The sequence below is a fragment of the Melospiza georgiana genome, chromosome 10 (genome assembly GCF_028018845.1).
Source record: "Melospiza georgiana isolate bMelGeo1 chromosome 10, bMelGeo1.pri, whole genome shotgun sequence".
Lineage (NCBI taxonomy): Eukaryota > Metazoa > Chordata > Aves > Passeriformes > Passerellidae > Melospiza > Melospiza georgiana.
In genome coordinates this window covers 12,653,877-12,671,744 of record NC_080439.1, presented here as the reverse complement: position 1 = coordinate 12,671,744, position 17,868 = coordinate 12,653,877, and positions in this window count along the sequence as shown.

Below are 17,868 nucleotides of genomic sequence, written 5' to 3'. Positions count from 1 at the left end.
TTTGGCAGTCTGTATGTGCATGGCTCCAGCAAAGGATGGCTGTACCATAGCATCATACTCTTGATTGACAAAGTTTTCCATTTCAGTAATTGTATACAATAATCCTAAAATATCCTCAACACTTACATCCAATGTTTTCAGAGAACAGGGGTAGAAAAATAATTTGAGAAGTATTCAAGAAGTTGAAAGTATTCCTGTACACAGATGCATCTCCAGTTAGGAGAAGCATATTTAATAAAAACTCACCTATCAGAGGCAGACATTAGGATGAGCTTCATCCTGTCACCATAGAAGTGCACAAAGAGCTCCCTAAGGTACCTTACACTTACCAGACACTAGAAACCCTCATATAGTGTTTCCTTGCAAAAAGTTTTGATTTAAAAGCCTAAATGAAGAAGATGAGTGCCAGCATTTTTTCATTTCCTTTCAGTTCTTTACAGGGCTCAACAAGTTCCTACATCAGTCAGCAGTAGCTGAAGATCAGCTCAGTGCAAGGGTAACACACCACCATCTGCAGCTCTGCAGAATTTTCCATCTTCAAGCTTAATTTCTGACTCTGGAGATGAACTGAGCCACCATAGAAAGGTATCCTTACCCACTCACTAGTGTGGGTTGAGAGAGAAATTAGCCAAGTCATTTGAAAATATATACAAACAAGACACAGACAATTTCTTGCATTTTTTCACATATAATTTTCAACTCTGGTTTTATAATAAAGGCTAGTTTCAGATGCAGCAGAATGAAACCAACTCAACACACAAATAATCTTTTCCATATCAAGTACCATTTTCTTGAAACTAGCACTTTCATCTTCATTTACAAAAGAACATAGTTGGCCATTTTGCCAATTTCCAACCATTATAACTTCTATTACTGCTTCAAGATATCATGTTAGGGGTTTTTACTAGATCATACTTCCCTTTTATACCCCAAGGTTACTGAACTTTTCACAGTTGACTGAGATTTACAAGGCAAGTGAGAAAGTTGCTTGCACGAGCAAGGCTTTGTAACTAAGCAAGAAGGAAGCAGCTCTAACCATGGAAATAAAGTACATTATTCCAAGAACTCCAGTAGATAAGCCATGATGGGGCAGCAACAGTACAAGGGCAAAATACCAGGGAAAAAACAAGTCATAGGATCAACAGACTGAAAAACTAACAAATAATGCAGCTGCATCTGAGGCAACTTAGATTGTCCTTGTTTTAAAATTATTTGTCATCTGTCATCTCAAAATAACAGACATTAATATAACACATAGCATCTGTTAGTACACAGCCAGTGTTTATTTACTACTTCACCAAATTAATGAGAAAAAAAAGCATTGCAGTTATTCTTTGTAAGCTGACCCTGTAGGAGGATATTTTTACTATAAGTAAATCTAAAAGGATGCTTCACAATTCTTTTCCCTAGATGCATTTTCTCTTATTCAAAACAGCCCATAGGCATGTAGTAGAATTCTAATAACTAAGGTGAAAAATTTAAAAAAATATACATCTTTAATAGTTCTAATAGCTCATTTCATATATCTATATATATGTGTACACATATAAACTGGAGCAATATATAAATATATATATAAATATATTATATAAAGTAATATATAAAAATAATATATATTACTTTCTCTTATTGGCAAATTCAATGCATTTACCTTCTCCAATTCAATGACTTCTGTAAGTACTACAAGGAAAATCCTGTATCCTGATTTTTACATAAAGTATACACAAACAGAAAAAGACTTTCTGCTAATGAAATAATTTATAGATAGAAAATTCAAATACCTGTAAATTAACAAACAGAACAAGCTGAGAAAACCAACAGAGCTGCCACAGCCCTGACAAGATTTTAATATTTCTTTCACATTTTCCTTGGAATTAATTTTCTGTCTGGATCAGACAGAATCAGTTCTCTGATCAGGTTTGCCCTTACCAGTGAGGTCTGACTGCATCTCCACAGTCTATCACACACAGATCAGTCCCAGACAACACAGAGACACTGCAGAGCTGGAAGGGAACACAGACTGTGTGAGAACAGTGCTCTCCCAACATTGCAAAGGCAATCCCCTCACTCTAGCAAAGAAAAGAATGGGGGCATGCTGTTAATGTGGTCACTCTAATGCCAAACAAGCCAGTGACAGCAAGAAAGACAGATGCATGTAACTGCATCAAGTAAAGGGAGCTGCAGCACCATGGGACCCATCCTGTGCTCCTACTTGCTTTTCCCAGGAGAAATTGAAAGACCTGGATTTTATCTCAGCACAAGTGTCCATACACTGAACACACCTGTCTTCTTTCACATCTAATACAGTCCTCAAAATCTCTGTTAACTTCTACTACATGCAACTCCCAGAAATGCTATTCAAGGACACAAAGTTTGAGTTTTCTTCATACCTCAACCATCCAGAGGGCTGAAACCTAACCTGCAGCCCAAGAGCAATCACAGCTCCTTCATAAGCAGGGGAAATCACTCAGAGCTGATATCCAAAGTAACAGCACCAAGTAGAGTTTACATTGCTGCAACCAACAGTGGAGCCCTTCAGGCAAGCAGACAAGGGCTGAGCTCAGTGCTCTAAGGTTGGAGAGCTCACACTGTGCTGCTCTCAGCACAGCATGAAAGATGCATAGAGTCGATTTTTCTTGCTCTCCTGTCACAAGCAGAAAAAGCAACACTTCCCCAGATCCCACGCCATGGGACAGATCTTCAACAGCTCAGAGTACACAGAATTACAAACTATCCCAGTTTTAAACCAGCTGAAAATCTTGACTACTCTGGAAATAGGATTTTTTCAAGAAAATATGAAAAAATCCAATCTTTGGTGGTTCAAATGTTCCTTGAAAGTAGTTATGAAGATATTATAGGATGCACTTTTAACAAAAAAGGCAGAAAGCCATGTCTCATAGCACAGAACTCCTTTTCATTCACAGAACTCTCAACATTACGAGTGCTATGGAGAATATTTTCCCTCTAAGTCAGAAACAAGTTTGCCTTTTTTCCTTTCTCCACAAATGTCAACACTTGTTCCCTTTGGGAAAGCTTTCAACTCAAACAGCTTTTCACCAAAAAAGAGGCTTACAAAAGCGGTCTTGAACTATGCTTTGAAAAATATTATCCCATTTTTCCATTAATTTGCCCCTTGTGTATAGCTAAATGAATGTTTTTTCTTGCAGTTATATGGTTGGCTTTTTTTTCCTTCAGTGTCTTTCCTGTATTGAATGTTTAAAACAGACTTCCCTTTACCCCCGAGATTTTATATAGGACTGTGTTCAGGAGTGTACAGAAGGCAGTGGCACATCTCTCAACACATGGTGTTCCACATGTAAGACTTTACACGTGTCCATATACTGGATGTACTAAAAGTCCTCTGACAGCAACAAATTAAATTGCTGCCAGTCACTACAGCATGGCTAAAAGAAGTCTTTTACCTTCTTCCAACAACCACTTTAAAATCTATTTGGTGTTCCTGAAGTACTGCAAATAAAGAAGAAAAAAATCTGCTCAGAAAAATAAATATTATACTTTTAAAATATGAAAATAAAAAACAGCTGAAAGACCCAAATATGCTTTAAAGTTTTTTTTTTCCACAGAATCTGGTTAATTTACAGTTACTGCCATGAAAAATAATGTCTCAAGAGGGAAAGAAAGAAAAAGAATGAAAACTCTAAGTACAAAACTGGTGACACATACAGTAATCAGAGGTACACTACATGCCCTTCCTGATGGGATTGCTGCTCCAGATTTGCTCATTAAATTGGGAAGAGCTGGCTGTTGATGCTCTGCTGTCAGGTGCTATCTGATGATAGGAAGATCATCCCAGCACATTACAGCAACCAAGTGTCTTGACAAATGTCCTGCAAAATTGGGATGCTGTATTTCAGCAGTATGCCATGGAGTTTTGCCAAGTGTCTAACAGCCCTATTATTTCTCCCTGACAGGCTGTTTTACAGAGGTTATTATTTTCTGATTACAGCAAATTAAAGTATGGGTTGCTGGATAGAACAGAAGGATATTTACATTGGATCTCTGGCATCATTATAATGAGATAAAGGGCAAATACACACCAGAAATGCTTCACTTACAGTGACACTGCAACTTGTTGTACTGTATAGTTACAAATTTAATCCTTATTTTCAATACATTCTTAGCAAAACAAGTCTATTGCAGTCACAGTGATTAACCCTCAAGAGGAAATAGCATATACCCCTTAATTGTGAAACAAATGTATGTTTTAAGTACAGAAAATACATTGATAACAAGACTCTCATTGATTTTCAATAAAATTCAGACTGAATTCTTTCTACAAGTGTTTTATGTTGAGGAGAATTATCTCCTACTCTTGCCATTTCTCTCACTTGGTAGGCACACAGCAGTAATTTGGGAGTATTGAAGTCCTATGTAAAATAGCACCTTGATATACAAGCTATACAATTTTGTCTAACAACTCCCTTTCCTTTGGACTATGTGTGGAAAATGGTATGGAGTGGGCAGAGTCAGCCCTGCAGTCCCACAGGTGTATCACGCAACAAAGATAAGGATGCATCTAAGAGGGAATAATAGTAGAGTAAATGGAATTATTTCTCTTCCACAACAAAATAGCAGGAGCTTGTTTTTCTGCTTTGCATTCCTCCTGTAGGACCCACAAGTTCCATGTGTTCAGTACACAGCACTCTCTCCTCATATGTTGCTGTGCACAGCAAACAAGTATATATTGTTTTCTAATTTCAAAGAGAGCAGCCTAACGGTAAATGGTAATTAAGACATAATTTTTCTGGCCCCATATCTATTTGCATAAAAATTAAATCTTCATGACATTTGTAGTTTGCAACAATACAGTAAAATAATGCTGCATAGGAGAGAAACAGAGCATACATCTGTTGTATTAACCATGGGAAAAGAAGAATGGCACATATGTTAAAGATTATTACTGATCAAATTACATAGAAATCTAGGCTCATAGTAATAATAAAAAGCAAACTGAATAACCTATCAAGGGTCAGATCTGAAATCTAAGTCAAAATATAATAGCCTTTCCATGCTAGTCTGCAATTCATTGCTTCTGGCAGAGAACAGCACTGTGGACCAGAAACAGAACATAATGTTGTTGGTTCTGAGGCTGAACTTCCTGTTTAGGTGTTAATGGTTATGAAATTTATTTTATCTTGGCAAAGATATTTCTGATCTGCCCTAGAATAACACCTTTACTAATGCTTATAAAATTTATTTTATCTTGGCAAAGATATTTCTGATCTGCCCTACTTTCATGTAAGTTGCTGGTATTGTCCTTTCTCATAGGCAGGTGTTACTACCCACAGCATAGAGAACAAGACTGAATATTCTTACCTGCAAGTTGATTTTTTTTTCCTCTGTGCAATCCCCAACAGCATATTTTTATTTCTAAATGTGTGCCTTTCCAGCTACATGTGCTTGCAGTATCTTGCAGAAAAGGATTTCAGTGTTGGATATAGTATTTCTGTACTATTTTAGTATAAATACTGGTGCAAAAATGTAACAAAAATAGTTTAAGCACTTAATAAATGCAAGTGAAATGACTGCTTGTATATCCCCTGGGATCCCAGCCACAAATACCAGGAAAACAGTTTGAGAGGCAACCACAGAAATAGAAAGTTGGATATCAGATTTAAAATAACCCAGGACAACTGAACAGCAATCTTATTTAAAATCACATTTAAGAATAAGATTGTTTTATTCTGTAGTGTTAACCACATAAGTCAGATCTCACCATGAAAAGAGAACTGGCAGCAGTAGCACACAAAAGCCGTCAGAAGAAACACCAGTGGTAAGATTTCCATGAAAACTGAAAAGGAAAATAAAAGGTGCAAAAGCACAGACTTCTGTAGAGAAAGAAACTCATGGCAGTGTAATAAAATGGATGTTACTTTGAATATTGGTCATTGTAATATTGTGGGATTTTGTCACCACAATCTTTCTGTAAACTGAAAAGCAGGTGCTTGACAGGGCCACTAGCTATACTGAAAGTTGAAACTTTATTGAAAACAAAAATATGTGAAGGTGAGCAGCAGAAAAAGGAATAAATTAATAGTAAATTTTATCCACAAAAATACTGCAAAGTAACTCTAACAATAGACTGGCAAGGATGAGATCTAGTTACTTTTATGGTAACATTATTACATAAAACTGGACCTGCCATATTGGGCTGCAGCTGTAATTCAACATCACAAATGTTCCGCCTCTGACAGTGATTTCAAGCGGTTCTCTAGAGGCAGCCATAATCCCCAAATTTACAAGTACAGATTACTCTGCCCATAGGTATTTTCACTTAGAGATCCCAATGCCTGTATTTTCACCACAAATTAAGATGTGCCCAACAACATGTTCAGCACTGGAGACATTCTCCATGCATGTGGTTAACACAGAAGGGAAGAGAGCCATGAGAGGAGCCTTGGCCCCTCTTTCACACAGGGATTGTTTGCTCCAACATCATTTGTGTGTCATAGGTGCAGCAATGAAATAGCTCTCAAGCAGGTGCCTCAGAAGACCTATGGAGCAGGACATCACCTTAGTAAGGAGCTCAAAGAAGGTTCATACTCATATCTGGACCAGCCAAGCACCTAAACCCTTTGTCCAGTCCCCAGTCCATCCTTTAACACAATGACAAATATTTAAGTACATCACATACAATCTATGTAAGTTATCTTCACTTCTCAACAATGCTCAAGTAATGCTGTTGGAAAAGTGACCCAGGTAAACAATTTCAGCCATCTAACGGCACTGACAGGGTCAGATTCAACTTTTTTTCTTTTTTTCAAGTGCAAAGAGGTTCTGAGAAGGTGGAAAAAACTGATTAAGGCCAATCCCAGTAAAACTGGTCCCCAAAATATTTCTATCCATTCCATAAAAGCCTGTACACACTTCAAAACTCTTTCCTTAAAACCAGAATTGTGTATGTCTTGGGGGAAAGGGCTAAATCTCAATCTAAACAAACATGGCAGCATAGCAGGCAATCTACAGCAAAGTGGGAGCTAAAGACATTAGGGCACATCCAAAGTCAGACCCTCAGTTAGTACAAACCAGCACTATCTTCATTAATTTCTTTGGCTCAGAATCATCTTCCAGCCTTACAGCACGCAGAGCACATGTGACTTCCTCCATCAAACTTTTCACAAGCCAAATCTCAGCCTCACCCACCTCCTTGTCCCACAACCCCTCAGCTGCTCCAGCACAGCTGGGCTTCATTACTGCACCCTCCTCAGTGCTGTGAAAGCACGTCCTGCACATGGCTCAGCCCTCCTTCGCTCCTTTCTTCATGCTAGAGAAGCTTGAAAGCACCACCTAATGGCACAAGTAACATTCTGAATATTAACTTTTTACATAGTGGCCACTGCCCAGAGAATGCAAGGTAGAAAAATAGGAAACATTCTTTTATCCCACATCAAGGAAAAGGCCTTGAACTTTACCAAGACATATTTATGCAAAGACATATCTTTCTATATTGTATGTCAGAGTTCACAGATACCCTCAATTTGGCTCACATATGGAGTTCATTAGTGCAGTGACCACAATTCCACATCTGGATTTAGAAGGAACTGAGTGAACTGCATTGTAGAGAAATTAACAAGAACACTTCTACTGTCAACTGCATATGAAAAAAAAAAATTTGCTGAACAAAACATTTTAAGAGCTCAGCTGTGTGCTGCCTTATATCATTAATAATGACTAAACAGAAACTGGAACAACAGGAAGCTGTGTGATTGCTTACTTTACCCAGAGTTTACCACTTGGCTACTGTAATGTTCTCAGCTACTTTCAAGAGAACAAACTAAATGAAAAACTGTGATTTCATTCACGTTTGGAGTGGATTTTGGCAGGACACTGCAGATTGCTGTGGTCAGCCTCTGACTGAAGCAATCTGCCTGTTACTCTATTCAATCCTGAGCAGAAGGCAAACACCCTCCTGCACCCATCCACTCCATAAACAGCCAGAACAGGAGTCAGTGGCCTGTGCATGCCTATTTACATCCTTTAGATTTTATTATCCAAACATGCCTACATGTGGCACATCAGAATAGAACTGATATTGCTCCAGTACCATCCAATATCTTCATCTTTGTAAAAAGATATTACACAAGAGGAACAGATGATATTCTATTGCTAGTTAGTAAGAACTATATCTTCCCATCTAGAGAGGTTTTTTTTTTATGCAAAAACCATCATATTATAATAATATAATTCTTCTGCAGGTAGAGAAATCAAGAAAAGAAGAAATTAAAGCATATAATCACATTCCACAGCAAGTCAGTAGCAGATCTAGAAACAATTCAGTATCCCAGCACTGTTCCAAACCCTTGAGTTTACAATGAAATCTATTTCTCTTTGACTCCTCCATACTAACTATTTCTTAGTTTCATATTTGCTTTGTTTGACATTTTTATCCTGGTTGCACAGAAGAAACAATAACTAAATTATTAGAGAAGCAATGTGAGCCTGGTATAATTCATGATCAATCAACAGTGAAGGAGGAGTCCGATCCCTTTGTTACAGATTGTAACATTTTTAAACATTTTTAAACATGTTTTGACTTTTCTATAGGATTTTCTGTTTATATGCCCTAAACCACAACAATATTAAGCATGCTAAGTACTGTTTATCTATCTTGTATTTAAGAAGTGCTTGCTGTGTTTATGTTTAAATCAGATAACACAGATGGCTTCCCCTCCACAGCTCTGCAATAAATCTAAATAGTAACTCCCCATTTATTTTTACTGTTTTGACAAGAATCCTTTGAAATTATCATGTATTTTATTTAAAGGACTTTTTTTCCTGCTTTCCCATGTTTAAAGAAATCTCCTGGGAGGGGAAAAAAGGCACTTTCAAAACGAAGAAATTCCATTAATAGAAAAATATTTTAAAATGATAAAAAGGGAGTGGATTCAGAACTTACTATTTTTTGCATACGGATTGAGCATAAAGGTTTGTTCATTTTTTCTTGATTTTTATTATTTTAACTAATATAAATTGGGCTAGTAGGAAGGAATTTTTTGCTCAGATTTTATAGAATGCATTTTAACTGAAGAATGAGCTTCCATTGAATGTTAAAGCCTGTTTTTGTTCCAGCTTTACCAGTTCTATGGTATGATTATCCATGACTTAGTAGACAGAGGACTGGAAACTGGAAAATCCATGCTCTACTTTGCTTCTGTCCCTGTCTGTTGCTTCATGCCATTTTCTGTAAAATTCATTGACATTATAAAAGAAATACATTCATTTTTGCCTGTCCAAATTTCACGATAAAACACAAATATACAAGTTATTCAAACAAGTAAGACAAAGTCCTCAGCTCCACCATGGCACAGATCATGTCTCCATACAAGACAATTTCCACCCCACGTGCCCCTAAAGCCACAAATTTCATGTGCAGCAGCCAGGAGCCAGGGCTTCCCAAGGCTTTGTAGGCCACCAAAAGAAGCAGCAAGCCTGAGAGAAACCAGCAGGTCAGATTGCTGTACTTTGGACCTGATTAGCATAAAAGGTTTGATAATCAGGGTGCCTTGGTAAGAACAGAGCTTTGAAGATTGCAAGAATGTTGAATCAAGAAAGAAGATTGAGTCAACTCCTACAAGCAAGAGATGTTGCAAAATGTATAAGTTTGTTTATGTGACGATTAACCCAATCATTGTAGTAAAACATTACTAGCCTTCCCAGGATAGTATATAGGCACATGTAGCCCACAATAAATTGGGGTTCTGAGCAGCCCCACTCAGCCTCCCTGCTTCTCTCCATCACCAGTATCTCACCTCACAGGACAGCTCTGGTGTGGCCTCTGTCCAGAGGCAGAAATGCAGCACCACATGAGGTAATGGAGGGAGGCCAAGCTTCATCAGGTTTATTGCTCAGAAAGCGCTCAGGTGCAGAGGAGAATCCACAAAAGAGATATCACACACATTGCAGACTTTTTACTGTTTGTATACGTGCAGGGCAGGATGGCTGGTGGTAAGCAATTTCTTACCCTTTAAAGTATTTACTCAGCTCTTGCAACAATGAAAATGGGCATTACACTGGAAAGTGACCCAAGAACAGAAAATTTACAAAGCATATAGAGAGTATATAGAGCTCAGTGTCTGCGTGGGCATACGTGCCTGCCACCATCCATATTTCCATGTTGCCAGGAGCCAGAAAGACTGCTGGCAGGCCTGATTCCTTTTCCATAAAACATTTTCCCCTCATGAATCAATGCTTATGATTTCATTTTAGCCAGTTTTGAGGGGGTTAGAAGCAGCAACTGGTCTATAAAGTCTCCATCATTCTAAACATATAAAGGAACTAAATATCAATTTTTTTCTTCCCTGGTCTAAAAGGGTATTTTATTTAATAGTAAAGTAGTGTACCTGAGAGTCCATCCTTTCATATCACTCCATCTGATCAAATATATCCCTATTTTCCTGATTTAAACCAATATGAGAATTGCATCAAATTAATCTTGGCAAAACATACTTAAAGCTCCTCGGAGCTGAACAGATTACAAATGGTGTGTAAGAAACAAAAAATAAGACATCACGTCTAAAAAAGAGACAGAACAGCTCCCAGGTTCTATCTCAGTTGAAATCTGCATGTTTGCTAAATGAGCAGAGTTCAGAGCATTGGCACAGACATCACAGTCTCCTAACGCTTTTACTTCTGAAGCAACCAGCATACATTTGCCCCAACCAGTGAGGGTAGTGAAGCTTCCCAGTGCAAGAAATAAAGGTTATTTCATTTTGCTAAAAATATCTAAAAAAAATTAAAAAACCAACAAAACTGTACAGGAATGCTAAAGCATTCTGACAATTCAAATAAGGAGCTAGATTATTAACTCTTTATATTCCTCCAGTTTTTGAAGGGAGAAGGGAGACTTTCTACTACCTCAAAGGAAAGCAGCCTTAACTCTCACAGAGTTTGGGTGAAGACCGGGCACTAAAACCTTCAAATGGACATAGAAGAGAACAAATCCTTTGTGCTCAGACCAAATGCACTCCACAGAAACCACTGTGATGGCAAATTATAACACTAGACCCTTCACACATATACACGAAAACAACAACAACAAAACCCACACGTTTTCATGGGAACTGAAACTAAATCATTAATTTGGTTCTAGTTTGCTAAATTTTCTCCAACAATAAGTTTTAATAATGTCATAAGATAGAAGAGTTCATGAGCCCATTGACTACACTTCAATGCATTGACAAATGCATTTTGGTTTGCACCAATGTCTTAGAAGAAAACAATGCCTTAAAACAAGTGATAGCAGCTGTACCCATGCAGGGATTTGTACCTCACTCTGGGAGCTCCAGCTCCCAGTTGAGTCTTCCATTCTGGGGTTCAAGATTGTCCTAATTACTGCCCTGCAATATTCCTGGATGGGCACAATGAAAACAGATCTATGATTTCATGAAAACAGATCATCTAAATGGCACAAAATCTGCAGAAATTGGATATAGAGAAAAAAGAAATTACCTGGAAAAAACAGTGGTCACAGAAAGCCACCATTAACTCATGATAAAAAGAAAAACACTGGCTATAGTTATTCAGAGAATGTACCTCGCCAAGAATAACTTTTCTAAATAGCTGAGATGTCTTGTGCCAAGAAGGAAAACTCATTATTTTCAAGTTGGCCAAGTCAGTGGAATACACGTTTGGAAAGGTATCAGCTGTGTAGAAATAATGAAATCTTTCCATCCTCTTTAAAGGGGGATGGATATTTAATATCAGTATATTTAATTCAGATAAATTTTGCAATGGAAAAACCTTCTCAGGTATTTTCTGGGTTGTTTCTATTGGTTGCCTCCTTTTTCTTTTATAATGTTTATGTCTCTCCCTTTCTCTGAGTGTTACAACTTCACTATAAAGATTAGGTATTGCTTAACAGTTAAATGATCCTATTCCAAATATTTTGACAAACTTCTGGAAGAAGCACTTGAAGAGGCTCATGCAATTCAGTGCCAAACCCCCTCTTACTTCCATGCTCAGCAGAGTAGCTGGCAGGACACACCAAAATTACAGCCATGCCACACAACTTCAAAAGAACTCCATCTTGAAGCCCCTTTTAGAATTATTGTGCATTGCTCCATCAGCCTGCAAAGCAAGCTGCTCTTAAATGAAAGATTGGGGTGGTGGTGACAGTCTCCTTATAGATGTCATAAACTCTTTATGACACCTCCATGGATACCTCCTAGGTTATTTTATAGTTCTGCCACTAAAAGCAAAACTTGCACAAATAGACTTCAGTTGGTAATACAAGATAGTAAAGCACAAAGCCTAAGAGAACCAGATGCAATTTCATCTTTAAAGCATTCAGTTGACTTTATGGATTTCAGAATTTACTATTTGATTTTATTGCACAGCAACAAGGACTACATGTGAAGCAAGAACCGTTTAATAAAAGGCCACATACATCATACACATCCTTTTATACCATTTCTACAATGTCTTAATTTAGAACAGTTTAGTAAAAAAGGCAGATCACTACATGAAGATATGCATCATGGCAAATAGCTCTAATGATTCAGCACTGATATGGTCAGAATTGTATGTTCAAAGGCCTCTCCACAATTAAGCTCTGTTTTAAGCCTTGTAGAAGCTATTTTAGCACATGCAAACACCTCTTATGAGGCCTCTTAGCCAGGAAACTACATTGGCTGTTTACTATTGAGTACAGCTCATGAGACCACAGGACTGCAGAACAGAGAGCACCTTCTTGTACCCTGAGTAGGGGTCTCATGTTTCCAGGGCTGGAATACATTTCACATGTGTGAACCACTTTGCCTTCCAAATAGAAGTACAGCTAGGGCTCTCCTTTAGTTACATGGATTTTGGCCAATGGGATGCTTACAGAACCAAGCATTTGAGAAGTTTTAGTTTTCTGCATATTCCCAGAAAGAGGGGAAACTTTAAACCATCTCTTATGCTAGTTGAAATGAAGGTAAAACACCGAAGTGCCTCTTTGCTTCCAGATATTTATTAGGCTGACTTTACAAAACCAGGCAAAATAACAGATGAAAGTGGTTGGACCCATTTTTAAATAACATTTGTTAGCAACAAGTTTCCACAACTTTTCCCCAGAAAATATATCAATTTTTTTTAATCATCAACACCAGCTTGCAGATGCATGCATAAGTAGGAGAAAAATAATTTCCTGCATCATACAACAAAGAACACAAAATTCACAGAGACAAGACTTGGGATTTGCAGATCTACACTGAAATCCCCATCACTCACAGCTGGCTGATGGTACCTGTGCCCTCCCTGCTCTCCTCACAAGGCATCAGAGCACACAGTCCCTGCCTTCAGCCCTAACAGAAGGGCCAGGTGTCAGCCATAAAGAGTTAGGAAAGTAGAAGTGGCTTTTTCTTTTTTCCTCAAAACAGCACATGCAGAAATTGACCAAGACTATGTTTCACACAGGAAGCTCCTGCTCTCCAAAGCATAGGGCCTCTAACATAAAAGTTCCCTGAAATACATCATCCTTTCTTAAAAAAAATATTATGAAAACAGATTCTCTCAGAATTTAATGCAAAGTTCTAATTAAAATCTTCCATGATTTTTTGATTTCAGACAGGCAACCATCATGGAATACAGCAGCACACTAGAGCACACCAAAATATGACAACGTGGCAACCATCTGAATAGAACCACAGGAATCAAACATCCAGCTCCTGGTCCTGAGAGCAGCCCACAGCTCCAGCTCTCTAATCATCCATTTGGTGCCTACAGTTAACTGGACCAAAACCTTGATCTTGTTCAAGTCAGTGGCATAGGTCCCAAGCCTCTGCTTTTCTGTAGCTCTCTGGGCCCAGTGTAGCTTGGGGATATTTCACTAAAAGCTCTGAATGTTTCAAATGTGCCTATCACTATCCATCAGCAGGACAAATTTATATTTCTCCTAAATGCCTGGTATTAATCACATGAAGTAAGAATAATTCACCCCATAAAGCTGTTCAGGAGCTAAGTGGTTTTCCCTGGAAACACCAGCTTTATTGTGTTTGGGGTGTGGGAGAAAGCCTTAAAACATCAGCTTCTGGATTGAATTTGGACACTTTGTGAAATAAAATCTCATCTCCCTCACTGAATTTAATAATTGATCCAAATGCTTTTCTGGAAAGCTATTTTTCTTCTGCCCCAGCCAAAAGTACCAAGAGTTCTGAATCACCCATTCACTTCTCCATTTTTCACACATTTATACTTAAATCTCATAACAGTTTAGGTCTGACGCCAAGGGGAAATGACCACACAACTCTGATGGATTGTCAAAGAAAAAAGCATCAGTTTAACTGTATAGTGTTTTCTGAGAATAAAGTCTTTCCTTTAAAGGTTTTAATAAAGGTTCCACTTAGAAACAAAGTATTTTTTTAAATTTAAATCCTTAATTAAATGCTGTCAGTGCTCCTAGTAACAATGCAAGAAAAAAAATCCTATCGTGCTGTCTTCAGTGGATGAATTAACAGCTCTCCCTCAATGAACCAAAGTTCCCTGATACCAACCAAGAAAAAAAATCAGAAAACACACTGGTTTTTGGGTGATCAATGCCAAAAAAAATGTACTTTGCTTTACTATACAAGCACAAAATAGATGAGTTCTTTCTCCAAATTAAAATGTCCACCCATACTGTTGCTGAAGTAATACTTCTGGAAACAAGAATGTGGAATATGAGGAAGGTTAACAATTCTGTATTCCATTAACACACTATGTGTGTAAGGCAGTGCACAGACAGCTGCAGGGTCTTGCCAGCCACAGCACAGATGGGACATTCACAAGGACTTTAAATTGACTAAATTTCTGTGACTCTCAAGTAACAAGAAAATTGCTAAAGGTTTTCTTTCCTCCTTAACATCTTGTGTGTGATATGCCACTGTTCTGCTCAGTTACACAGCACACGCAGAATTCCACTAACACATTCCCATACATGGGTAGAAGCTCTGCCATGCTTAGAGTACTGTAGGTACAACAAGAAATCCAAAGAATTTTAATTTCTTGCTCTGCTCCTAAAAATAAACATGCTTTGTACCTCTTTTAAAAGCAGACAATTTACATTACTCTTTTAATGCCACTGGTCCCATGACTCTAAATCTTTATCTGCATCACTACTCTCAAACATATTACTGACATTTAATACTTATGGGAAAGAGAAAAGCCTTGACCTCTTCCATAAGGAAGTTGTTCATCACTGGATTTTATCCAAGGAGAATTTTAACAATGATACAGAAAAGTGGTTAACCATTTTTCTTAAATATAGAAAGCATCTCTTCTTAAGGATATGCTTCCGTCTTAACTGTGGGAAATACACTAAAAGGCAACATATTAACCTTGGTTTGTTTGCATGAACTCTTATCTTCAAATGTGGACATACAGCTCTGAAATTATTCTACTTGACAGCTGAGGGATTGCTCCAATATGTCCACTCAAGAAAAAAGTAAGATTTAAACTGATTATGTGAGGAATGGAACCAGGCCCCCGTGCATAGGCTGCAAGCACTGAGAGAAGCTCTTGGGAAGAGCACACAAACACTCTCTAGAGCCCCTCTGCTTTGCCCTACCTATGATTTACCTCCATTAGGAATGCCAGAGGACACATCTCTGCCTATTCCCTCTAACATCCCAGCAGATACAGGCAGTAGCCTCTATCTCCCTTCCAACAGCATTCCTGACACTGTCCAGCGTTTGGTTGGCTTTTTTGACCACCACACACTGACACGGCAATTTTAGGGAACAGTAAATTATGGTTTAATTACCTCTTTGCTGAGTTTTAACTGCCAGCCCCAAGTCCAAAATCATGCAGGTATGTGTGATTTATTTGTGCTACTCTCCCTGAAGCTTTATTTGCTATCTTTTTACCCACTCACACAGTCATGAAGAGTTCCCTCCCCATGTGCTCTAAGAGTCAGCCAAGGCACTGTGGTCACAACACAGATGGGTTAAGAAATATCTGGTAACTGAGTGGAAAAATGGATAAAGGGAAATCCACAGGGTTGTTCTTGCTATAACTGAGAATTTAGTTCAGAGTGATAATAGGCAATTATTATTTCATTTTTAGATTGGTAATTTATGAATTTAATAAAGTAGTCATTCCTTTCATGCACTAACTGACTAGGACTCACAGGTGAAGGAATTAATCAGGTTTGCTACATCTAGAAGACTTAGAAAAAATAAAAATCACTTATTTCTTTTTGTCTATGAAATCTCAGGAATGAGATGGTGGCATTAGTCTAGAAAAGGTGACATAAGCCACCTGTTACTATTATCATACTCCTTCTTAGGCTAGTGTTGGGGAGAGAACAGGTCACTTTTGCAAACCTCATGGGCCTCTGTTAAAAAAAAGAACTCCAGCTCTGTCTCCACAGCTGCTCACACAGTGAGTACCTACCACAGGCAGGTTAACTTGGACAGCAGCTCGCACACAGCACAACAGGGTCAAATACAGGTCCCATGATAGCGCCCCACAGAAACAATAAATAAAGCAGGAAAACGTGAGCCACAGTGTGAGGTTTGGCAGCCTTTTGCAGCTCCATCCCTGCAGTGCCCTGGGAAAGGCAGAGCCAGGCTGCCCGTGCAGAGCTGCAGGGGGGTCCCTCGGGAGGGAAGGCTCCTCTCCTCTGCTGCTCTCTCAGGACAGTAACCCTGCTCTCTCACCCACGGTGCTGTAAAACACAGCAGAGCCACAGAAGACTCCCACTAGAATTTCGAAAGTTCATTTAATCCATTTTGGAATCTCTTTGTCTCTCTCCGTTACTTTGCCTTTACTATCCAACTCTGATTAAGAGGAAGGTGCTCTTTAAGAACTTTATAATAGGAAAAAAGAGCCAAAAGACAATTTCCTCTTTTACCATACTAGAAAGGAATTAATTTGCTCAGCTTAGAAACAAGTAATTTTATGGGTGTTAAATGAAGTTAAGTCCTTATTTACCAATAGAGATGTTTACACAAAAGAAGGCAGATTACACAATAAAAATGTCCAGTTATACCCCTAAATAATGTCCAATTACAAGATTTTGCTCTTTGGGACCTATTTTGCAATATGTTTAATAACTGCTATACTACAATATATTTAAAATCTTTTGCTTTCTGAAGCATTACTGGTACAATGTCTCCCATATTTTAGAATTGAATTATTCAACAATTCATTAAATAAATCAGACAAATCAGATTCTAGCACAGCATGTAGTAGAATAGACTCCAGTCCCTGGTATTTATGATGCTTTGCAATTGAAAGCAAACAGGCTTTTCCCAATTATATTTATGATCTTTTATTATTTTTAATCTCATTTATATACATAGCAGCTGTTTATACAAACAGTAGCTGTCAGGTCATGTTAGAAATCAATGTGTCAAAAGTATATAAAAACGTTTTTATATAGAGCTGTATAAAATTACATATATACACAACTCACTTAAACATTTGCATTAGCAGTTGTTTTTCAACAGATTGTCAAGAGGAATGAATCTATTAATTTAGGAATAAGTCTGTTAGTATAGCATGAAATCACTTTATCAGCCTCCTCAAATACACCAAATTATTTTATAGCTAATGTAAACCATTCACACTGAGATGTTCTGCAAATCTCCTTTGCCTGTAAATGAAAATATGATTAGACACAGCACCATGTAATACTTGGGAGGCGAGGACAAATGTAAATGTGTGAAGTGTGAAATAAATGTAGCAGAACATGAATCTCCCATTCCCAGCAGCTGTTTGGTGGCAGCATTGTGTGTGTGACAGCAGGGACAGCACAGTGTCCTCAGAGGCAATGAGACATTTCCCAAAGCGCAGAAATGCGTCACAGCTCCCAGCCCCAGGACAGACACCGTGGGCACAGGATGCATCACTGGCTCAGGGAAACCAGGGAGCAGGGATTCCAACCAG